At 37.7% G+C, this 25,392-nt stretch overlaps 1 long non-coding RNA gene across 1 annotated transcript in view; it reads left to right on the top strand.

Annotated features, from left to right (window-relative positions):
* LOC135579024 (uncharacterized) overlaps nucleotides 1-8,968 on the top strand; it is a 52,171-nt gene extending 43,203 nt beyond the window's left edge. The window contains exons 2-3 of the long non-coding RNA XR_010471271.1: nucleotides 1,421-1,501; nucleotides 2,355-8,968. This is a non-coding gene — a long non-coding RNA (uncharacterized LOC135579024). The remainder of the gene's footprint in view (nucleotides 1-1,420; nucleotides 1,502-2,354) is intronic.
* Nucleotides 8,969-25,392: the final 16,424 nt, after the last annotated feature.

The raw sequence follows: 25,392 nt of genomic DNA, 5'->3' as shown, positions 1-25,392 counted from the left end.
TTTTTAATCACCAGATCAAATATAAATTTTTCCCCAGAGAGACCACTCTTTTGTCTTAATCTTGAACTCTTACACCCCTAACTAATATAATTCCATTCTCTCACCTCATTTTCCACTCTTTTTTTTTTTTTTTTTTTTTTCCTTAAGAGAAAAATTCATCCTGGAAGCAGCTCAGTCAGACCTAACCTGAACAAGAATGTCAGTCAGAACACAATGGTTTGACCAAAATTCTGAGCATCTCAAAACAGAGTTGTATACTGGGGAAAGGGACCTGGGAGTCCTGGTGGACAGCAGGATGACCATGAGCCAGCACTGTGCCCTTGTGGCCAGGAAGGCCAATGGCATCCTGGGGTGTATCAGAAGGGGGTGGTTAGTAGGTCCAGAGAGGTTCTCCTTCCCTTCTACTCTGCCCTGCTGAGACCACATCTGGAATATTGTCTCCAGTTCTGGGCCCCTCAGTTCAAGAAGGACAGGGAACTGCTGGAGAGAGTCCAGTGCAGGGCAACCAAGATGATTAAGGGAGTGGAGCATCTCCCTTATGAAGAAAGGCTGAGGGAGCTGGGTCTCTTTAGCTTGAAGAAGAGGAGACTGAGGGGTGACCTTATTAATGTTTACAAATATATAAAGGGTGAGTGTCATGAGGATGGAGCCAGGCTCTTCTCGGTAACAACCAGTGATAGGACAAGGGGTAATGGGTTCAAACTGGAACACAAGAGGTTCCACTTAAATTTGAGAAGAAACTTCTTCACAGTGAGGGTGACAGAGCACTGGAACAGGCTGCCTAGGGGGGTTGTGGAGTCTCCTGCTCTGGAGACATTCAAAACCCGCACGGACACTTTCCTGTGTAACCTCATCTAGGTGTTCCTGCTCCGGCAGGGGGATTGGACTAGATGATGTTTTGAGGTCACTTCCAATCCCTAACATTCTGTGATTCTGTGTGATTCTGTGATTCTGTGAAATACTGAGCAGCTTTAACAATAGGTTATGCTTCCAGCATTGCTTATAGTGTATCTAGTCAAAATGAGGAAAGAAATAGTTCAAAAAGCAAGCAAAGTGAACTTAAATAGTGTCAGTCTTGAGAAACACATAACATTAAATACACCGTTACCATTTATCATGGTGCTATTGTCAACACTTTTTTTCTGCCAATTCTAGTATATCACTTAATATTTATTAGAGAAAAACGAAGTAGTTGTCCACCAAAGAGAAGAAATAATTGGTGATTTATAATACAAGAGGTGAGCAGGCCAACCTGAAGGAAGTTCAAGTGTCCCCTGAAATCTCAGCCAGTGCTGTAACCAACCTGAGTTAGAAGTCTTTTCAGGACAGGGACAAGGAAAAGAAAGCATGACCTCAGCAGAAAGAGGTAAAGCAGATACTGATACAGACTTTTTTTTTTTTTTTTTTAAATCTGTTGCAGACTATGAGCTTAATGACAGTGGAAAGATGGTTTGTGGGTCATCAGGCTGAAGCTGAAATCTATGAGTGCCCAAGAGGAACAGTGAGTATTCCTTCTATGTTGGACAAGTAGGCCAAGGTAAATGCCTTCTGACTACTATTTGAAAGACAGAGAAGTAAGGACAAAAATGTTTGTGTGTATGGCTATTCTCAAATTAAACCAATCTGTATTTTTACATGTTGGAATAAACTGTGGATCTAATCAAAAGTGGAAAAAAAAAACATGCAAGAAGGAAACAGTTGATTAAATTGTGGAAATGTAGTTGAAATGGATAGAAAATGTGTTGTTGATGGAATCAGATACAAAGAAAATAATTTTCTTTTAGAGCAGGATACTGGATAGGACCTCCCAGGCCTTGTTTCTTTGATGGAGATGACAGAAGTCGGGAGTAATTTAGAGATGTCTCAAATTTAAAACACAAGTCAGGTAACAGAAGGCAATATGAATTTTCCTTTTGGATTGTTGCTTTTGTGAATAACTTGGCCAAAAAAGCCTTAATTATACAGAAACCTCAGCTGAAATGAACTTTACAAATTAGTTGGCAGTAACACTTCTGAAACCTTGCCAAATAAAGAGCCACTTGTAAGCAACTGGGAGGACTTATTTTTTCCAAATGCAAATTCAGATTTGTCCAGTAAGGGTAGGCCTCATGCTGAGAACTTTGATCTTGCATTCTGATTTAAGCTCATTTCTGCATCAAGGATACTGCAGTGCTGCAGTCTGCTTGATTGGACCATTGGACTACTGCTTGATTGCCCAGTATGGAAGAGCTAAACATAAAATGTACTGTCATTGTCGCTGGAAGTGCTTCTGTTGACACTGGGAAATTTTTCTTTATGCTAGTTATGCTATAGTTGAAATATGACAGCAGGGGTTTTGTTTTATTCACCTTTAGAATTGCAGGATACTGAAAGCCTGGAGGAGCGACACAGGAGCCTTTACATGAGCTTACTACTTTCAGACAGTCTTCTTAAAGCGATCTTCAGAGAGTTCATAGACTGATCTTCACAGCGGCAGCTGCTCTGGCTTTTGGACCTCTACAGAGTGAAGAGGGCAAAAACACTGGTTCTATTAAGTTGTGAGCAAATAAGTATTAACCTGGATACTTTGCAATCTTTTAGGCTTTTTTAGTTAATAGGATTTATGCTTCCTTCTTTGCAAGATTTATGCTTCTCTTATGCTAAAACATACCATATTTCAGTACTGTGATGTCTTACTGCAGCAATGAATCTATACTGATGACTGTGAGAGGAGAAACATAGAGGCAGCTAATTCATTTTGAAAGCTTTATATAATTTTACATATCAGCCTGAGTCTGTACCTATTTAGCAGTAACATTTGCTTTTACACTTCATGTACATGCTTCATTCCATTGGCATTTAGAGTGATTTAAATGACTACAAGCCACAGGAGCAGATTTTTGAATCTCAGGCTCCCTGTGGCTTTTTCAATGCCTGTTTGCTTTTTATAGCTTTGATTCTTTTTCTTACAATGATTAAGAGTTGAGACTAACACAAAACAAAACAAAGTCCTGTCTGAATGTATTTAGGACCTGGCATGAAATATAGCCAAGAAGAGACAAATTATAAATGACAGTACTCCAGCAGACAGAATGGATGTAAAATTAATAAAAGTGGGACTGCTGATTAACTTGATCACTCCATGAATGATGATATAGGAAGTCTGAGCAAATGCCAGAGATTTATTTATTAAAAATGCTTAGGAGCACCATGCTGGTGTTTGACCTTCTCCATTGAGTGAACTTTAAGGATTCACATTCTGCAGCAGTACACTTTACTAGCAAGTCTAAAATAGCACTATAGTTTTAAAATGTACTTCTTCATAGCATTGCTCTTGAGAATTAGGCTTAGTTTTCCAAGATAGAAGAGCCATAAATGTTGATCCATCATTATTTGAACTGTACTGCACACTTAGTTTTTATGTGGAAGAATAGTGTTAAAGAGCCAATTTGAGGACTTTCATGAAAGCATACCAGTACTAAATATGGATTGTTTGCAGTTGGAATTGTTTTTAAACTAGGTCCTTCAGTTTGTTTTTTTTTTAATATGAAAAGTTGTCTACTTTAAGGAACAAGTGCTCTGTAGTATTGCTAAAGAAAATATAGAAAAGAAAAATATAATTTAAAATTTCTCTTTTGGGTTACCCCCTTGATATTACGCGTCTATTACATGCCTATTTTTCTTTTTCTATAATTTATATATTAATTTATTTCAAAACACAAATTTCATTACATTTGACCAGGGAAGTAGTAGAGTCACCATCCCTGAATGTGTTTAAAAGATGTATAGATAAAGCTCTTAGGGACGCAGTTTAGTGCCTTTGATAGGTTAACAGTTGGACTTGATGATCATGAAGGTCTCTTCCAACCAAAATGATTCTATGATTCTATAAGTTACTAAAATCTTCGAATCTATCTAATCTGATATTTCAATGCCACTAATTCACCTTGAAAGGATAATCTTCTCAAGAGCCTGAAGTTAAGGAATTAGTATTCTTTTTACCTTGGAAACTGCAAAATATTAGAAACCCCAAAACCAGACAAATGGCCTGGATTTAATAATTTTATAATATTCAGAAAGAAGGTTAGGCAAGTTTTAATCCATATTTTCTGTGCTCAAAAGTGCATTTGACCCTGTCCTAAATCTAACAAGGGTTCAAAAATTCACAATCCCATACAAATTATATAGACATTAGTACTTAACAGAATCCTCTGGATTCTTGCAAGATGAAAAACTGTGACCCTAAACTTTGGTCCTGGTATGTGCAGTCCTAATCTTAAATACAATGGGCAGCCTGAAACATAAAACTAAGCCAGACACCATTTGCACCAGGAAAGTATAAGCCACTTTTACTGTTGTCACCTGCTGTCATCCTAAACAGGCCTTCTCACTTGTAACTTTAGTTTTATGCCCATGCTCAGTGGAGTCTTCTGTTGAGAGAACATCGCTTTCGCCTTAAAACCAGTTCTCATTGCAGAACAGGGAACTCTGAATCCTCAAGCATTAAACAGATTTTTTGTGAGTTTCCTGATTCTATACCTACCCTAATCCAATCCTAACTGTAGTCAGAAACCTCTGCAAATAACAGAAAAATATGCAAATTATTATTTCCTTCTGGAACAAATCCTTATTGTGAACTAACGGCCCTCCCAAGATCTATCTGTATTAGAACAGAATGAAACTCTCCCCTCATTTTACATTGTAATCCAGTATTAATTTAATCTTCAGCTGCTGCCTTTCCAAACCATACTTATGATACCAAATCTAGCCAAGACAAAACTGGTACACAGAACCCAAACACTTGCTTTTCTCCTCTTCAGCACGATTTCTCAACTTAAACTGACAGGGCTTTTGTCACCCAGTTGATTATGTAGTTATGCAGTTGATTATGTAGTTTCTGCTTTCTTTGACTAAACTCTTACTCAAGACTTAACTGCCCAGAGAACCAGTTCCCTGGACAACAGAAAATAAAGGTATTTGTCTCTTTGAACCAGCCTTCCTCCTCCTAACAGTGGGCCTGGTGGGAGGAGGTCTCAGTAACAGAGTTGTTAAGTTCTTGTACTCCAAAATCCTTATTATAATTTTAACTAGAAGCTCCTCTATGGACTAGATTAAAATATGAATTGTTTCCTTTAAAAAAGAAAAAAGTTTTATTCCTCCCTCAGAGCCCTTCGGAATGCATAAACCTGAAGTTCTTATTTTTGCTTATCGCAGCCCAAGGTCTAAGCCCTAATCAGCATCCAGAACAAGTAAATTTAAAAAAATTTTAAAAGGACCCTTTTTCCCTTTTTTTTTTCCTTTTTTTTTTAATCCCTGAAACCATCATTCTACACCAAATACTGCAGGACCAAATACTGAAACTGGCTCCTCAAGATCTGCTGTTTGTATTAAGAATTCCCAAATCACTAAGGAGTAAACCTCTATCCATAGGATCTGTCATGATCTTTACAGGATCTCAAATAAATCTAACTCCTTGGCTTGTCTAGTCCACGACCTTAATCATAATTATGACCCCATTCCTAGGTTATAACAAATGGAATAGAGAGAGGGGAAGGGAAAAAACCAAAAACTAAAACAAACAAAATAACCACCCACATAAACCAAAAAATGATTAAGTTATTTCTTGTTGCCACAGTGGAACAAAATGTCTCAGTGAGTCTTGAAGGATAAAGAAACACAAATTTAAGTTCATGGCTTCAGGCCTTGCTCCCAAGAAAGTTAACATGAACCACAGCTCTACTCATATGCTAATAGCTTTGACATGTTTACAAGAACAGAACAAAACACCACCAAAAATACCTTCCAACATGAAAAGAAGTTTTTCTGGGTAGGCTCCCTGAGACCTACTGCTGTGCAGTGTTCTGTAAACCTCAGTGGAGCCAGCATCCTAAGTTTGTGCTTCACTGTGCCAGACCCATATGTGAAGAAAAGCAAAACATGAGCTATAGATTTACTATTCAGGTATGAGAGGATCCCTTAGTAAAACTCTTTCTCCATGCTTTGCTCTCAGAAACAAACATAACTCAAAAAACAGAGCACAGCAGGGTTTGTCTCTACCTACTCCATCAAAACAAAATAGAAATAATTTCTCAAAATAGAAGGCTGAACCTTTCAGGATCAACCAAAAAGACTGGGTCTTCATCTTAAGAGGAAATAATTGTAAGGATAGTGAGGGACTATATATATTTATAGCACTAGAGGGCAATTTTCTGGCACAGATTTTTATCATAGGTCAGTGAAGACCCATTCACTCTCTTTTCTACCCTACCAGTGCTGGATTTTTAAAATATTCCCGAGACTTGAGCTCAAAAAAATTGAGCAATTCTTTATATCTGTCATGATGTCTTATCCTACGTCGCAGAAGCCTTGTAAACTGTGCACTTACAGTAATAGTCTGCATCTGAGAATAACAGGACATTATGAAAACTGATGTCCTTTTTTACCTTGTCTGTCATCCTAACCAGAACCATTACCCTATGACTGACAACACATAAGAAGTTTCTTGTTGGACTAGAAGAAAATGTCTGCCACTTTTTGGAACAGCTGCCAGGAATTCTGCCAGGAACCTGCAGTTCATCTCTTACCCCATTATCTTGAGCTTAAAAACATACTGCATAGCCTCCAAGACAGCTTAAGGCAAAATATTAATTACACTCTGTTGGGTTTTAGTCCGGCAGCCAGGCAGGAACCAAGATAAAGTAAATTTCTCAGATACTGTTGTAAGGTGATGCTATTATAATTCATGATACAGCCACTGCTAAGCTTAGCCTTATTCCACAGGCTTCTTTTGTTGGTGTTTGTTTGTTTGGTGGTTTTGTTTGGTTGGTTTTTGTCTGTTTGGTTTTTCTTCTCTTTTAGAGCAAGCCACAATTACAGGTGGAAGAACAGGGAAATAAAACATTGTCATACAAGCTTTGGTAAGCATAAGTCTAACTTCAGACCCAAACCTAAACTAAGCAAAAAACTAGAGACTTCAAACCAGACTTCAGTAAAAATATGATGTATTCTGTCCCCCTGACTTGAGGATGCAGGATTTCAGGATGCTGTGGGGAAGCAGTGCTTCTCTGTAATCCTAATATTCACCATTCACCAACAGCCATATTCCTCTTACCAATATTCTATCTGCAATAGTAAACTTAAACGTTATGCTATGCTTAAGAGTGAAGATACTCCACTCTTGGGTGATGAATTAAATACGAATCACTTTTTGTAGCACTATATCATATTTTATGTTCCCAAGCCTTGAAAGGTCTGGTAGTAAAGTAGGCATCTCATTCCTTCTCCTTTCTAATCCTAACTCCAGCTATAAATTTAGTAAAAGATGCCATCTTCAGAACATCACTCACCATGACTCACCCTTTACCATAGGTTTACTAGTTATACAGAGACCCTATACAATGAAGAAAATTAAATAGGAGCTACTTCCTTGCTCTGACACCTATTATTATTTTACATCACTGCCAAGATTAGGAGAAAAAAAATCCTGGAAGTCACTGTCTTCTTCCTGAATCATTCTTTATCACCTCTGAGGAAGTTCTTTAGAATTAGCAGATTCCTGCTGTCCATGAACCCCAGACTACCTAAGACTTATACCAGGGCTTAACAGTAAACCAGAGACCTCAAAGTAAATTGCCATGCTTTGCCTTGATTGAGAGCCTTTAGTCAGCAGTAATTGTAGCTCCTAACACATTGTTCTTCTTAACCAAAATGCTCCAAAACTTGCTCTACAATTGTAATTTCTGGAATTCTTTGTTCTAATATCTGATGTTAGAGAGTTTTGAAGGATTCAGTAATAAATCAAGGTATTGACCTTATTCTGATACAGTCTTCACCCTGTTTTTAACACTGATGTTTAGTCACTGTTGTTATTAAATTAGGGAAAAACAAAACAAAACAAAACAGAAGCCATCCTCCCTTCCAGAATCAATGACTGATTAACCTTGTGGGATTCAGAACTTCTTAAGACTTCCTCTGTAATCTTAATTTAGGCTTAATAAAAGATTCAGGTGTCACAACATACAAATTATTCTTCATTTACAAAATCAGTGTTGTATAACCGTTTTTGCAGGATACAGCAGGGAAAATAAACTCTTACGTTTCCATCATCTACTAGCCACAGCTCTGGATTCTAGTTCTGGGACAGTAATATAAGAACTGCCATTAGTGAGAGGACTGAGAAAAACTCTTCTACTACCAGGATTCATTTCACTCCAGAACAAGCACCCAGGAGGCTTTGGCAGAGGACAGCCTTTTGGCTACTGTTCTCCACAACTTCCACAGTCTTAAGAAAAACCCAAAGAATCATGTCTGAGCAGGAACAAAACACGAACCATATCCTTGTTTCATACTCAACTTTCTACAAAGCAAAAGCCATGCAAGAGAGGAATATCTTATTTTTCTGAAGTTTACAACATCACTCTGGCTCAAGTGTGGGCTTAGCAACAGCAGATATTTTAGTCTAGTGTTCAAATTACAGTGGAAAAGTCATTCAGATTATAGCCAGAAAAGTCATTATCCTGGCACTAAGCCATTTTCTACCATAGCAAAATCTTTGGTGTGCAACAGTATACAACTACACAGTCCCACTGTCATAGCCTTGAGCGCACCACATGCCCTGACCACCTCAACTGGGATCCTCACCCTCCACCCATGGGCCAGAAGCCCCATTGCAGCTGAGGTCCTGGGCTGCACTCCTGGACTGAACCAAGCTGTAGGTAGAACCAGCCCTGTTTCTGACTTCTGCTATCCCTGACTTGCTGACTCCACTCATGAATGGACCAGACTTTGCCTGGTCTGATGATTGCTGGGCTGTCAACAGAGCCTGTTGCTGGCATCACCCCTCCCCTGCTTGGGTATCATGGGACTGTGCCCTGTTTGGGCACTCACTACCCCAGGTTCACTCCCGGCTCCACATCCCTTGGGGAGCAGCCCTGTTCTTGCTGTCCCCTGATGCTCTGTGCTCAGTATCCATAACCATAATTCCAATCCTTTCTCAGCTCATCATTGCTAGAAGTCAGTGAAGTGTCTGAGTACACCAAAAAGCCAAGTTTTCATGCCTGCTATGAGGCTTTTTCTGTACACTGAATTCTTCAATCCCTGTAACCTAAACCATGGGCTGTTCTTTTAATTTTGAACCAGCCTTAGCTGAAGTTCATCAGCTCTTGAAAACAGAGGTCCTTGGGATTTTAATCTATGCTCCTCACTGTAAGTACAAATATAGTTTTATCCTTAGTGGTAACTCAATAAATGCATGTTGAGTGGAGGAAATGGTAATTTTCTCCTTCTGAAGCTGGTCCTTATACTGGCTCAGGGATCCTGATGGAGATCTGCAAGAAGCTCTCTTGTCTCTGCTGCTCCTCTTCCTGATCCCCTCTGGACTCAACTTTTGGTTTGCAGCAACCTAGTCTGAAAAGAAAAACAGAAAATTTACTACATTTCAACATTTGTCTAGTTCAAGTCTGGACATTATGTGATGTAGTACTGAGACTAACTGTGCAGAATCTACTTTCCATAACCCTGTGTTTAACCACAGCACAAATTTCAAGCTCATAATATCTCCAAATAATCATAGTTATGAATAATATTAGCTAATAATGTGTGACCCAGGTCCCAGTTTTGAGAAATGCAGCTGTGTGACCTTGCCTCAATTTTATTGAAAAATTTGACTTTGAGAAACTGTGTCAGTTCTGCAAGGAAAGAAAATCAAAAACCAAGTCAGAAGTAAAATCACTTGTATCAATAATAGCAGTAGCTCAGGAGGAAAATACCGGCTTGAAGAAAAGATACAAAATTCTGAGAGAAAATATAGAGAGTAGGAAAATGGCAATTTAGCAAGATCAAGGATCATCCTGCTCCAGGAAGTAACTAAACCTGATACTTTCCCAGCTGGCTGATGACCACTGGCCAGCAGAGAGACACTGGGTGCCTGCAGCAGGACAATGAGCATTACCGTTAGTTTCAGTATTTTCCACGTGTAGAAGCTAACTGTTTTGTACTCATTAGTTTTGTATAATCCTGTTTGCAAAGCCCACTTCTTCTACACAGTTAAAGGTGCCCAAATAGAAGTGGTATCCTAAAGAAAGAGTTACAAGTCTTGTAAGTAGTAAGCAGAACCCTAACTATAAAAAAATTCATACCAGAATATATTGTAAGCTATTTTTCTTTAAAGTACCAGGACAAGTTTTCTATTAAAAGGGCTTGCAAGAACCCAAATTATAGCCTTTCAGTCTATAAATCTTTTGCTTATGACAGCTTGCAGTTTAACTGAGAGACCTAGTGATCCTGCCAGGTATTAGAAAAAAAAAATAATAACCATTCTCCCTTTTTGTCATTTAACACTTATTTGTCTGAGGAATGTTGCATGGGCAAGTAACCAACAATGTTCTTTAGCCCCTGATTTCCTAATCCTAATCGTAGGAGCAGCTCTTTGTTGATCTTTAAGACATTGCATGGTCCAGCATCAAGTATTTCAATTCTAAAACTACTGATGCAGAGTGATTCACTCTCATTGGGCTCATAGATATGCCACAGAATTGTGGGTCTCTGGTATGGCAGTCAGAAGATGATACCACAGGGCTTCTGAAACAGCAGTAGGTGCCTGGGTTTATTCACCTGACTTCCAACCCCATGGCCTTCAGTCCTTATTCAGACTGCAACCTAACCTACGTTTAACTTCAGCTTGGGCACTCATCTGAGAATCAAAGCCATACCCCTCTTCCCCCACCCTCCAGTATGACAAAAAGCAATTTTCCTGGATCTCTGAAAAGCTCTTCAAATACATGAAAATAGCCAGTGCTATGCAAAGAGGTTGCTGCCTCTGGCAGAGCAGACATATTGACATTTACTGACAAAAGCTGGGAAGTTTAAAGTTAGGCTGTAAATTCAAGCCTGACTATTGGCCTCCTACTGGTGACAGTAAAAAGGAAGAATACCTGAATAGTTTTGAATTTTCTGCCTTCAGAAATTATTTTTACATTTCTTTTGTAGATCTTTTGGGTTTACCAGATCAAACAGTGGCATCAAAGACTTGCTGCATCAGTCAAACTTACAAAAAGTCTCACTCCTCTCCTTATATCACATCTACACTTGCATGAGGCTCTTCATAAGATAGTTGCACATGTTTGTCTAATATGGAATTATCCTGAGATTTTATTGTTATTTCAACAAATCACTTTTTTTTTTTTTTTTTAAATCTATTTTTTACCGAGAGTTTACATGAGTCTGACATTTTTAAAGGAGTTCTTGACACTAACGAAAGTAATTTCCCAGTTATAAGTTGTACAAGCTGAGCTCAGAACAACCAGTCTAAAGAAGAAAATGCAATGACATTTTGTGCAGAGTACCAACAGAGTGGCATTACAATTCCAATGCTTTCCCTGGGCTATGGATATTATTACATTGCTAAAGGTATTCTATTTGAAAGAGAGTTTGGAATAAGAAAAGTCTGGGATGGAAAAAGTGGATATTCTGACCATTAGGCTCTCAGAGGTGGACAAGAGTACAGCCTCCCAACATCTTGTGGTTGTTATGCTTTTTCATGTGTTCACTTTGATATACCTATTTATTTCCATTTCAGAAATATTAGAACAAATGTATTTTTCTTTGTACAACTGTTAGGAGCATAACAGTTTTTTAGCATATCAATAACTATTCCAATCTAAATAAATGCAGCCCTGTGTAAATAAGCTTATTTCCTATTTTTTCTGTTTCTTCAAAGAGAAATTTAAATCCTCACAACTATGGAGTACTTGTGACCCTAATGACTTGTTATCCATCATAAAGAGTAAATAGTTGAAGTGAGCATTTAATGAACACCTTGAATTCTTTAGTGGTTAGAGACTGTATTGAGAAGTATGTGGCAATAATTCAAAACGACTGACACAAGATTTAATCTTATTGTTCCTCAAAAATAGAATGAAAGTCTTTTTAGGGCAAGAACCATCCTTTTGTTTGCAGCTAGTGAGGCATCTATTGCAATGATATGTACATGCTGAGGGGTCTCAGGTGCTTTTACATTATAAATGATTATCATAAAAATCTTCCAATAGCTGTAGTAGATTTAATAAACCATTCTCAATTCAAACTCTAATTTAGAGGTGTCATTATTGCATACACTGTGAAAAGTCTATTGAGGGAATGTGGAGTGACTAAGTCTAGGAAAAACTCTAAACGTTTAATTAAATTCTATGGGTTTCTCATTCCTGACAGTGATTTCTAAGGCAACACAATAACTAAGAAGAGGTCAGCATATCCCCCAAAAGAGACACCCCAATGAATTCTGTGTATCAGGAAATGGTCCTTTGAAAGCGTTAATAGAAACAGCTGTGAGGAATGGAGAGTTCCTTTTTGTTGAAATAGGGTAGACTTCAGGAGTGTGGTTGAGCCAATCAGTTCTGTAGTAAGAACACTAATTCTCTAATGATGTTTCTACACCATGGAGGTTAGATATTCCAATATTAATGAATTTTGATGAATGATGGGAAGATCAGTAATGAAAAATTAAAAACCTAGCCCTCTGCTAGGAAAATCTCTTACTTGAGAAACCAACAGGAATAGATGCACACTATTGTACATATAATGAGTGCATGCTTATATATATGTATAAAATTAATACATTCATACATGAAACACATATTCTGTCATTCATTCTACCTCAATATCTCGTTATAAATTACCCAGAACAGAAGTAATTAACTGAAACTGATTTGCAATTAAAATTATATATATATATATATTTTTTTTTAATTATACAGAACTGGTTTAGAACACAAGATGTCATAAAATCACAGAATAGTTTGGATTGGAAGGAGGATCTGCTCTATGATCTTACTGGGCATGGAGGTGAGGTGACTGGCTGGTAGTTCCCAGGGTCTTTCTTTTACCTTTTTATAAAATGGCCATGATGTTTCTCTTTTTTTCTAGTCACTGGGTCCTTCTCCTGACTACCATAGCTTTTCAGATATGATGGAGAGTGGCTTGGCACTATCCTCTTGAATCAGTTTAATAGACAGTAGTCTCTGACAGTGGCAGCAAGGAGATGATGTTTAGAGTGCAGATGAGCCTGCCCATGCTCCAGATGTTCCCATTTTACTGTCCCTCCATCCACTAATGTTGGATGAGGGGTATTAGGGGGTGTATCGCTAACTATTCTTTTTAGTTTGTCTTTATGGACTTCTTCACAGAGTGGGTGAGATTGGAAAGGACATCTGGAAGTCATCTGGTCCAAAGTCACTGCTGAAGCAGGGCCACCTAGAACCAGTTTCCTAGGACAACTTTTTAATATCTCGAAGGATGGAGACCCCACACCTTGCCTGGGCAACCTGTGCCAGAGCTTGGTGACTCTCACAATAAGAAAGCATTTCCTTATGTACAGATGGAGCCTCCTGTGTTTCAGTCTATGCCCATTGCCTCTTGTCACTGGGCACCACTGAAATGAGCCTGGCTCTGTCTTCTTTTAATTGTCTCTTCAGGTATTTATCTACATTAAGATGATTCCCTCTGAGCCTTCTCCAAGCCGAGCAGCATCAGATCTCTCAATCTTTTCTCATAGGAGAGATGCTCCAGTCCCTGAATTATCTTTACAGATAGTCCCTTCATCACTTTTGTCCACCAGGACCCCCAGGTCCTTCTCTGCCAAGATGCCTTTCAGACAACTGAGCAAACTCTTTAGGAACACAGGGTCAGAATCTAAGCAGTACAAGATACAGCTTAGAGGCATAAGACCTGTAGTATTGCTAGGAGCTCACTGGGGCTGCTGCCAAAAACCAAGTGTGTAAAAAGATATATCTTTGTACATTTTGAAGATTATTCCATCTCATAAAAAGTATAATACCATTGAAATGGTAATAATACTACCTGTAGCCCAGAAATTAAGTTAAACTGTGTCTACCCACATATCCACAGCTGGCAAAATGAAAATGTCAATGTAGAAATGCTGGTATTTAATTACAGACTTGGCTTATAAACATGATGCTCTATGTCAGTTCTAATTCCTCACAACCCCTAGTTAACAGAAAGTGTAGTCAGAAATGACTCTTGTTGTGGCCAGCCAGGTGGCCACAGCTTTTTCCTGGATGTGATCTGCTTGTAGAAACTGGGTATTTTAGCCCCCAAAGGTAAATTAGTTTCTGTGTGTAGTGAATATCCACTTGGTAGGAATCTGGAGACCCTTATTTAGTGTGTCAGCACTTACCTGCCTTGGTAAACTCATTGGGGACATGACTTTGTTCTTTCCTTCAACATGGATAGAAATTCAAGAACCTTGCTTTACTTACCCAGTGGAGAAAATTGACACAGGAAAAGAAAGGAAAAAAATCTATGAACAAATATTAGAGCATACTTAACAACCTAAGAGATAGTTAGTTAAATAACAATTGCTAAGCAAGGAAAAGACAATGCTTCACTGCAGGGAAGGACTTACTGATCCAGAAAACCACTTCAATAACTTTTTTTCTCACATGAAAGGAACAACAAATAATTAAGTTTCCCATTTTAACTCAGTTGGTTGCCTTCCTGAAGTTTAACATTTTGCAAAAGTAGAAGAAAATAAATGAAACCAGGATAAGACAGAGAAAAGCAGAAACGGCTTAAGAGATCTGACACCTTTCGAAACATTGCTTGTAAATAGGACACAGCACACAGTGCAAATTGAAGTAGTACAGGCAATCCCATCTTTTCTTATTATATGACCTTTCCTATTAAACTGGTGGTAAACATTGTTAAAAGTAAAGCTCACAAATTCCCTAAGAGTCACCTCTGAGTCATTTTCCAGCACTATTATGCAAATAATACTTTCTGCTCATTGCGGTTTGTATTTGCGATATAGGCAGGCTGAAGAACACCAGGGCTGAGTCATCTGCTTAAGAGGATCACACTATAAATGTGATGGATTGTAACATTTTGCAGAGCACAAAAGGTAATTGAGTGAAGTCAATTAGGAAAGTAGGAGGGCTTAGTGGAGAAGAAAGGAGCAATATGTAAACTACTGTGACATCTTTTTTGGCTAGGCTTTCCAAAACAGCTTAGTAGGCCATCTAGTCTTCAAATTTAAGGGATAATGGGAAGCAGTTTCTTTGAAAATTTTGGCCTTTGTACCTAGCAAAAAATTGAAGGCCTGTTATTGTAGAGGGAGGAAGGCAATTTTCAGAACAATGTAGGTTGTAAACAAATTCATTCCTTAGAAATGTGAGATGTTTAAAATGCTATTAAACCCACAAGTCTATTGAATGTAGAGTAATTTATTACAATAGTTGCTGTACTTGCAAATTAAAAACACTACTCTTGTCTTGTTAAAATTTATTTAGAGAGCAGCTGCTTATAATAAGTTACTGCGCTTTGGTTAGGTCAGACAGTCACTATGCTGTTGCTGGTTTCTTTACCTTTCTGTCCAAACCAGTATGCTAATTGCTTAAGCAGTCCTAGTTTTCCTCAGCATGTTTATAATTAATTGAGGAGATATGGCTGGGATCACCAAAAGAAAATCATTGCTTGAGCTCCCTAGAACTTTCCTTAAGGATATTCTTAGAATGTTTCTAATTAGAGAAAAAAGATAACACGTGACATACTGCTACTTTTATCTTACATTTTAGAGATATTGCTTTACACTGGCTGGTTCTCTGAGTTTTAATTTTGAAAAGCACTGTCTTAGCACTGTCTTTTTCATAATCTATAAATCAAACACTTCAAATAAAGGCTTAAGTAGTTGCAGAAAACCATAGGACATCTAGTTGATAAGGTAGCAACACAACAACAAAAAAGCCATAGTGGATAGTTGCTACTGATTATTAAGGATGAACCTGTATTTTTAGAACTTTTAAGAAGACACAGAATGGCATGAGACTTGGATGCCCAAATAAAGAGTGATCTGGCACAGAGCCATATGACAGCTGAACATATATCTTTAAGCTTAAATCAAGAAGTATTTTTATTCTAAGTATTAAATGCATCTTTTTATTATTATTTTTTCTTTTTTTTTCTTTTTTTTTTTTTTCAGCATGACTGTGTGACCAACCAAAAGGAGGTACCTTATCTTACTGTTTGTGTATGGAAAGGTTACTTGGCTCTTTGCTGCAAGATAAATGAAATCATGTGAAAAAACGGCCTCTTAATTCTTCACTGCAGAAGATTGCTGAAGTTATGGATAACTTGAAGCACAGGAATAGTCTGCACTAATATTACATACGCGGTAATGGTTATTTGCAAACCGAAAATCACAGTGCCTGTATGAGGAAAAAGGAACTCTGAACAAAAAGCATAGCTGTACATATTTATCAATAACAATATCATTACTGAAAAATTTCTATGCCAATTCTGCTTATGTCTATAAGATTAGATATATATAGTTAGGTAAAATTAAATCTGAGAATAACTATCAGCAAATGCATAAGAATTTTTAGGATTGGAAATTTTACATTTGTGAATAAAATTTCACATTCTCTGCTGCTCTAGGTACAGTTCTATTTAATAAATATATATCACAAGAAAATCAGGCTCCAGTTTTTTCCATTATATATTTTCGCATTTAGCCCTTGGCGATTCTAATGCTTGAATGGGAAAGCATTCATCTGCATAATTATGATAATTGTTTCCACTGCTACTACAACTGTTACTATTATTATTATTGTTTCTTATTGAGACTTTATTCTTTTTGTTACTGTGTATACATATATACAACTTGTAACCTATAACTTGTAACCCATTCCAGTGAACTAGTTAGATATATAATTCTTTCATGTAGTTAAAAATGACAGAGTGTGAAAGCCAAATATTTAAAGGTAGCTACTTAGTAAGATTTTCCAAATTTCAGCACAAAACCCTCAGAATCCATTGGAGGTTTTTGTGTGGCTTTATTTTGCTTTGTAGGGTTTTTTTGTTTGGTTGTGTGTTTTGTTTTGTTTTTCCAATTTTGTTCAACCTGAAAACAAAGTAAATGTAAATGATTTGCTGTCAAATCTATATCATTATGTACTTAACTATCTTTACAATCTGTGCTAAAGTACAGCAGGACACTATTCTATGATTTTTCTGGCTAAAGTTTGTGCATTTGAAATCTAAAGCAGTTCCTATGGGCAAAAATAGTCAGTCTTTGTATAGGGTGAACCTTCACTGTTATTACTTGAAGCTTGTTCTATACATAGCAGGAATTAATCTTTGTGCTAAATATTCATTAATAGAAGCTTACATTTTTTTCCTTAACATTACCCATCAATATGAGAGAAGGAGTGAAGAGATAATATATATTCTCTGCAATGGTGCTTGACTTGCTGGAAAACAGCACTGCATAGAAGCACCTGGGAGTCCTGGTGGACAACAGTTTGACCATGAGCCAGCAATGTGCCATTGTGGACAAGAAGGCCAGTGATATCCTGGGGTGCATTAGGAAGAGAGTGACCAGCAGGTCACACCCTGCTGAGGCTGCATCTGGAGTACTGCATCCAGTTCTGGGCCCCCCAGTTTAAGAATGACAAGAAACTACTGCAGAAAGTTCAGCAGAGGGCTACAAATATTATTAGGGATCTGGAGCATCTTTCTTATGAAGAAAGACTGAGACAGCTGGGTCTGTTCAGCCTGGAGAGGGGAGAGGGGATCTTATAAATGTTTATAAATATCTCAAGGGTGGATGTCAAGAGAATGAGACCAGACTCATTTCAGTGGTGCTCAATGACAGGACAACAGGCACAGACTGAAGCATAGGAGGTTCCATCTAAAGAGAAAAAACAAAACAAAACAAAACAAACTTCTTTACTTTGAGGGTGCCAGAGCACTGGAACAGTCTGCCCAGAGACGTTGTGGAATCTCCTTCTCTGGAGACATTCAAAACCCAGCTGGACACATTCCTGTGTGATCTGCTCTAGGTCAACTTGCAGGTGGGTTGGACTAGGTGATCTCCAGAGGTCCCTTCCAACCCCAACCATTCTGTAATTCTGTGAAAATACCATCTTCTCATTGAAGTTAAATTTGCAGCTAAGAAGGTGGACTCTGGATTTCTGTATGTCAGCATTCAAACAAAATCAATAGAAAATTATGTCTCAGACAAGGTCTTGAATAGAAAATAGCTAGTGCATTTTTATATTAGTTGTGTGATGACATACAATGGTACATATGTACAAGACCACACAGTTATTCAAAAATGTCTCAGAACACTAGAAAACACAATCCTCTACTGTCTTCTTGTCTCATATTTTTCTTACTGTAACAGTATGACCTGCTGTAATCTTGTTTTAAATTAAATCAAATCACATTTGTGCAACAGTTTCTGTAGTTCTTTGGCTTTGTGAGACACATCACTATTGTCTTGTCAAACAACCCATTTGCATGACTTCCTCCAGCCTCCACTCTCCCAAGCCCAGAGGAGATGCAGCTGAGGAGAAATTGTTATCAGGTGAGTGCACAGCTGGTTTTGTCCCTGGCAATTCTGTTCTCCTTTTTTTACTAATGACTTAGTGGAAAAGATGGTACATTATGTGTTTTGTCTGACATCAAACTGGGAGGATTACCACCTAATTCAAGGGCTGGTTCAGGTTTCAATTATTCCCTGGCAAAAGATGAGTAGAAAGGGTTACACTTCATCAAGGATAAATCAAATGCACAAGTAAGGAATGACTGGCTAAGGCAATATATAGGAGCAAAGGGTCTCTCACAAACTATGTACAAGTCAGTGTCACGGACTCAGAGTGATACCTTTGTCTCACACATTCTTCCTTACTTATTGAATAAACGTCATCTCTCTCAAGCTGTGATCATCTAGCTGAAAGAAATATTGAGATAATCCCAAAGTTAAGGCAATGTATCAGAGGGGTAATAAGGTGACCTGTCACACTCATCAATTTGTTTCTGCCATCACATCCTAACTGTGCTCTTCACTTGAATGCACTTGTTTGTATTTTGCCTGCAAATCTTTTCTTGGCACTTAAAATGACTTCAGGATAAATACTGGTGAGTATTGGCTGTGTCTACCACAATGCACCTAATGTACCATTAGTGGACCATTTCTGGACATGGAGGTCTGCACTTGTGCGTCCAAACTTCCTTATGCCAGAGCAGTGTAGCTCCAACTAAAGTAAGAATGGGTGTCTGGCCTGTCTCCAACCATGGTCTGGAACTGCATGAGAGAATGGCAGGCAGTATGGGACCAAATTCTCCCTGGGACTGTGCCAGAGAGTTGGCATGGTAGTGTAAAGGTACTAGCAACTGCGTCCAAGCATCCAACAATATTTCTGGGTGTTGTTTCAGGTACAGGTGTACACTATTCCTAGTCAGTTCAGGTTCTCATACCACAGGGAGAAAACATAGGATTTACTAAGTACTCTCAGAAGATCACCAGCCCTTTGTGGTTTCAGGAGTCCTTATGAATATGCGAAGCATTTCCCTTCTAAGCTGAGAGGCTGGTAATCCAAGTTGACAAGTGAATGAGTAAAAGTGTCCTTTCCAAGATGTTTGTCTGATCCAATTGAAAAACATCCTAAAAATTGAATGAGGATCTGAGAATGGGCATCACCTCGGACTTGTTATAGTAAACTTTAAGATGTTATTGAAAAATATGTAAACCCTAGTAATTTTGGTATGGATTACTAGGAATATTGTATGAGAGACCATAAGTAACTTGGTGAGGGTTGGTAAGGCCTCAGAAAGAATACTTTTTCCACTGTTTGGTTAATGGTCTTAAAATAAGATGTGAGCAAAATCCATCAGAGTCCAGGAGAGAGCCCAAAGACAGTACAGGGATTTAAAAGATATGATCTATGAGGAAAGCTTGAAATAAGAGTATTTGTTCAGCCTCGGGAAGAGGAGGATGAGTCATGAAATTATCTTCTTGTGTTTAAAGGCTGTTATAAGAAGATAGTGAGCAATTGTTCTCTCTGACTGCTGAGCAAGAACAAGATGGAATTAACTCAATTTGGATCAAGGAGTATTTAAACTGAATACTAGGAAGCTGTTGCTATTAGGATGGTAAATGATTAAACAGTCTAGATAGAGAACATCTTCTTGCTGGCTGGCTTTAAGAATTGTAAGTAAACAGCTGTCTCAGTCTTTCCTTGATTCAGCCTCACTTGATGTAGCTGCTTCATGTCTTGGGCTCCCTTCCAGTGACTTGTATGTCTACGAGTTGATGGTAAAAATACCACATTCATTCCTATACAGAAGTGTGGGAGAAGGAACAGGGTGATTTCAGTCTCTATCTCTGACCCTTATAACACTGAATGAGAAATCCTTGTAGAATCAGTGGCTTGCATGTCATAAAATGACATTTATTCTCTGCAAATTGCAACTGGCTCAGAAGAACCCTAGTGCAATCATGGGATAGTTTGTAGTAGCAAGAGCAGTACTTGTATCCCCAGATAAATTCAGCTGAATTGCATTTTAAATATTGAAGGTACTATTGGCAGTTTGTTGCTGTTAATTTAGAAAATGTAAAACTTTTTGCAGTTTGACATTGCCCAAAGTAAATTTCAGTCTAAACTGCTTTCTAGAATGGATCCGTTGCTTGAGGTTTAATTGGATCCTGTGGTCTGTAAATATAGTGGATGTGTGTTTGCTCTTTTGATTCAGCTGAAGAGATTTAGGCTAACAATTGTCTCACTGTGACCAATAGGACCTGCTATTTATTTTCAATTATGTCACGCTGCTCAGTTCTTTGCCTTCAGCTTGCCAATATTAACAGCCAAATATTATTTTATTTGATAGGAACTGTTGCTCAATTTTTGCTTTTGTGGGTGTACAGGAAGGGGAAGATATGCAATACTAGGTTTTCGGACATGACAGGGCTTTCTTCGTTGAGACACTATATTAATATGAAGAATTATTCTACCAAACTTTTGCAAAGGTTGTTGGTATTTCTAGGACTGTAACAAAATAGCAAACCAGGATTTAAAAAAGCTCCTGGCCAAAGATGCTACAGCTTTCATAATTAGACTGTGTCACTCTGGCTAAGATTTTCTCTTAACAGACCTTTATATTTTGAAATAAATGAAAATGGCTTTACTCTGACCTTATCAAACCACCAAGCGAGCTCTGCAACAGGTAGCTGTACTGATCATCTTCACTTGCTTGTGCTTGGAAAGGCTGCAGCAAAAGAAAGCCTCTGGAGTAACAGCTTCACTCTTTTTTTCTTTTTTTTTTTTTCCCTTTTTTCTTTTTTCCTTTTTTTGTTCAGACAGACTTTCACTCTGATATCAGGTTAATTGGGCAAGGCACTGCCCATTCTGAGATAACTTACTGCCTCAGCTGCATTATCAAGCCACTGTTTTGACTGATAGATTTCTGCTGTTCAAAGTGCCCTCTAACAAGCTCTACCCTTTGATACTGATCCTTAGTTTAAAGGGTTTGAGGAAACTCAAAAGGCTGACATTCTTTTTAAAGCTCAACAAATCTTTACTATCCATAGGAAAGTACTGCATATCAATAATGGAAAATGTTAAAAGACAAAAACTGAAACTGCAGATCTTTCTGTAAATACTTAGAGAAGATCACTGATCTCATTTACTGTTACTATGCTTTCATGAGTCAGTACATAATGTAGGTGGAAATGTTTAACATTGTCTCATCAGGTTGTGGCAAGGCATCCAGATGACACCATTAAAACACAGAGGTCCTTATCTGGTCTGAAGTTAAATTCCTCAATCACCTGAAATAATTTTATGCTTTCTAAAAGCCCTTGGAGATGTTGTGAACAACGGCCAGATGTTGTGAACCTGCTAGTCCTAATGCTCCCCTCCGTTATGAGTGAAGTTCAACCATCTCTCACCTAACTCCCCTTTAAACATCTGCCAAACCCAGATGTCCCGCTTGGCACTATCTGTAACTTTAGTCAGCTTCTTACACTGGTCTCTGACATGTCCAGCAATTTATCTCACGTCCAATAGATTTCCACATTCTGTTGAACTAGGTTCACCTCAGGGCAGGACCCTGCCAACTGCACAGTTTTTGCCTGCCAGCCTAACATGGACATACTGGATATGTTACATCTCCTGTACAGCCAGTATACCTTTTTTCTTTCTATGGAAAACAAGAAGAAAATAGATGGGATTAGAAGGAAAAAGGGCATATATATACATATATATACATATATATACATATATATACATATATACATATATACACATATACACATATACACATACACATATACATATATATATATATATATATATATATATAAAAGCCAGAAAATGGAGTAAGGAAATTGTGTTTTCTACTATAACCTCAGACTTCCTGGCATCAAAATTCACTGAGTCACAGGAAAGACTCTTAGTAGAGTCTAACAGGATGTTTGTACACTACAGTATCTTTAATTTAATTCTCTCATTTCAAATACACAGATCATATCTACTACTCATCTAAAAATGGCTGCCCTTCAGTAGTATGCCCAAAGTTCAAGGGGAAGGTGTTGGTAAACCTTACCACATTTTGCAGAGATAAGCATAAAAAGAAAAAAAGAAAGACAAATTAAAAAAAGAGGTCTTTCTATCTAACAGAACAGAATTAAGGTCTAATAATGTTCTCAATAGTAAAATTTTGTTATAATCTTCTATATATATTAGAGTATTTTAAATTCTTCCTTTTTTTTTGTATGCCAAGCTTAATATTGGAATACTGAGTTACCTGAATTTTTAAGTAAGAAAAACAGATTTTTAGGGAACTTGTTCTGTGTTAAGTCTTTATGAAATATATGTTAAGAACACCCTGATCTTACACCTTTAACTTGTCCCTCCACAGAATCCCTTATCCAACACAAGGGAGAACACTGACACAGTACATGTGGGTTGACCTGTGCAGAAATACACTGTATAGGAGCCAATATACATCTGAGCCTTCATATGGGTTTATATAACCCTGCTTTCCAAATCAGTACTCTTTCAAGCTATAAGTGATACCAACACAGGTAAGCTTAAACACACATTCTTCAGGGAGGGTACCCTAGTATGGGGTTCACTGTTGGTCAAAGCATGGGAGATGACCACCACTTAGAACAGGTAAAAAGGTAATCAAATATGCCACCTTTCACAACTAAGCTGTATTTATTTCTCTAATAGCTTTCCTAATTATTTTTCTTTGCATATAGGCCACCTGCAATGAAGGCAAGGCTCAGAATATACAATATTTTCTATTAGCACAAAGCATTATATGCTCAAAGACTGTATGTTTTTGTCAGTAATGGGCTGAAGTATCTAAAGAGATCTGAAGATGCTCCTTTGCTATGAAATCTGTCTCTCTTGTTCTTTAGACCATTTAGACCACCATGTCCGGTGATAGAAAAGGATCTGTAAAATCTCTGCATGCACCACCTTTAAATTCCCTTCCAAGGCTGATACCTTTATTGGTATTTAATTTTAGTAATACTGTGGTAGATTAATACAGGATTTCATAGTAATTAGCAAAAACTGAGATGCACTGTAATTTGGTGTAATCAAAATACAGCTGATTAACAAAGGATTGATTCAATTTTAAATTCTGTAGTCTCAGAATTTTTTCCTATTTGCCTTTTCACTGCTTAAAACAGAAGCTTTTCAGGTTGCACACGTTTTCATATTTGTATAGCCAATCACACAGCGAGTACTAGGAGAAATAAACAATAATAAAATATGGCCTTGCCTAGAAAAACATGTGCAATAATTCATCAAAGGCAGCAGAGCTATGTTACCCACAAACTAAAGCCTCTTTATCTGCAGAGAACTTTGAAGAACTGGACAGATATCTTTTGAAGGTTATAAAGTTTATACCATGGCAAACAGCTAAACAGCTCTGCTGTATGGCCAGTCTGAGGACCAATTAAAACATACTTCATAAATTTTAAGCTCACAGTAATAAAAAAGAGACTAAAAACCAATATAAGTGGATGTTTTGGTTGCATTCTTGGAAGGATTTCCTAGTTTGTCTCTTCCTGAGACTTGCTGTCTAACTCTTATTAGTACACTGAGATTATGAGTTTTGATAGCATAATCATGGATCCTACACTGAGAGACATGCCTGCATCCTGGCTTTCTGTTTCCTTGAATAAGACATACAGAAATTGGTTTATGAAGTTTGGTTTATGAAGTACTGTAGCATAATAATGCAGTAAAAAGCATAATGTGGATGTACATTGCCTTAATTACTTTAGAATAACACAGGGGTTTTGGATGGGGTGTGGGGGAGCAATACCTGCTTGCTGTGTCAAGGCTGAGTGATTTAGGCCATACAATCCCATTCCTACAGTCCACACAACGGAACAAGCAGGCATAGGTGGAGTGGAGAAACTCATGTGTCCACTGTTCATGCAGTGTTTCTATTTTCTCTCAATTTCACTGTATTCTTCAAATTAAAGTACTTCAATTGCACCTAGCTGAAAGGCTGAATAAAAACCTACACATAAGTATGAAGGAACTCAAAGAAACAGCAATTAAGAGAATGTCTTCTCATTGAGAATGTACATCCCAAGAACATTCAAATCTTTGAAATCTTCACTATATATCCACATTTATTTCCAATATAGAGTAACACAGGCAACTGTTTTCTTTCAGCTTATTCTTTCAAACTTGCCCATTTCATATTTATTAATATATATTTATTTGAAAAAATAGTTTAAGTTACTTATTGATCTATTTGTATACTTGTACATTTATTAAGCACAACAGAACTGGAAAAATGCCTCTTTTGAATAAGCATATTAATATCTGACTTAAAACATGATCCTAAAAGTCAATGAAAAAAAATATTTACTCTTTATTTTTGTATATGAAGAAATGCAAAGTATAATGTGTATTATAATTTTTTCTTACTTAAAATTTCTAACATGGAGAAAAAAAAATCACCTTTTTCCTCAGAGTGTTTCAGAAACTACCTTGCACTCTCCTGCATGGTCAGTAACTACGGGATGCCAAGAGAGCATGGGCAGTAGGAGCATGTTGTGGCAACAGTGTTCACAATATCAGGATATCGTTGTTAGATAGCTTTCTGGTGGGCTGCTTGTCTTGGGAGAAGGGACTGGACGGGGAAGCCTTACCTGGGTGGCAGGTTCTGATGGGGCCTGAAGCACATGATGGACAAAGGTTAAAAGAGTGGGGTTTGCTCAGCCTGGAGAAGGTTCAGGTAGAACCTTGTTGCTGTCTGCAACCATCTAACCAGAGGATACGGAAGACAGAGCCAGACTCTCCTTGGAAACACCCAAGAACAGGCCAAAGAGCAATGGACACAAATTGGAACATGGGAAATTCTCATTAGAGATTAAGGAATTTATTTATTTTTTTAAGCAGGAAGTTGGTCAAGTAGTGGACCAGAGAGAGATTGCTTCACTCTGTGATTTTGTGACTGCCAGGAACTTCAAGTATATTATTTCTCAGAATTCTATTCCCACAACTCTTGAACATGTCAGTGAATGTATCTACTTTATGGAGTTACTTTATTGACCTGTGTTCATTTAATGTTTCTGAAAATCAA

This window comes from Columba livia, chromosome 3, assembly GCF_036013475.1.
Source record: "Columba livia isolate bColLiv1 breed racing homer chromosome 3, bColLiv1.pat.W.v2, whole genome shotgun sequence".
Classification (NCBI taxonomy): Eukaryota; Metazoa; Chordata; class Aves; order Columbiformes; family Columbidae; genus Columba; species Columba livia.
Note: the sequence above shows the minus strand (reverse complement) of the source record. Positions and strands in the feature narration are given on the sequence as shown.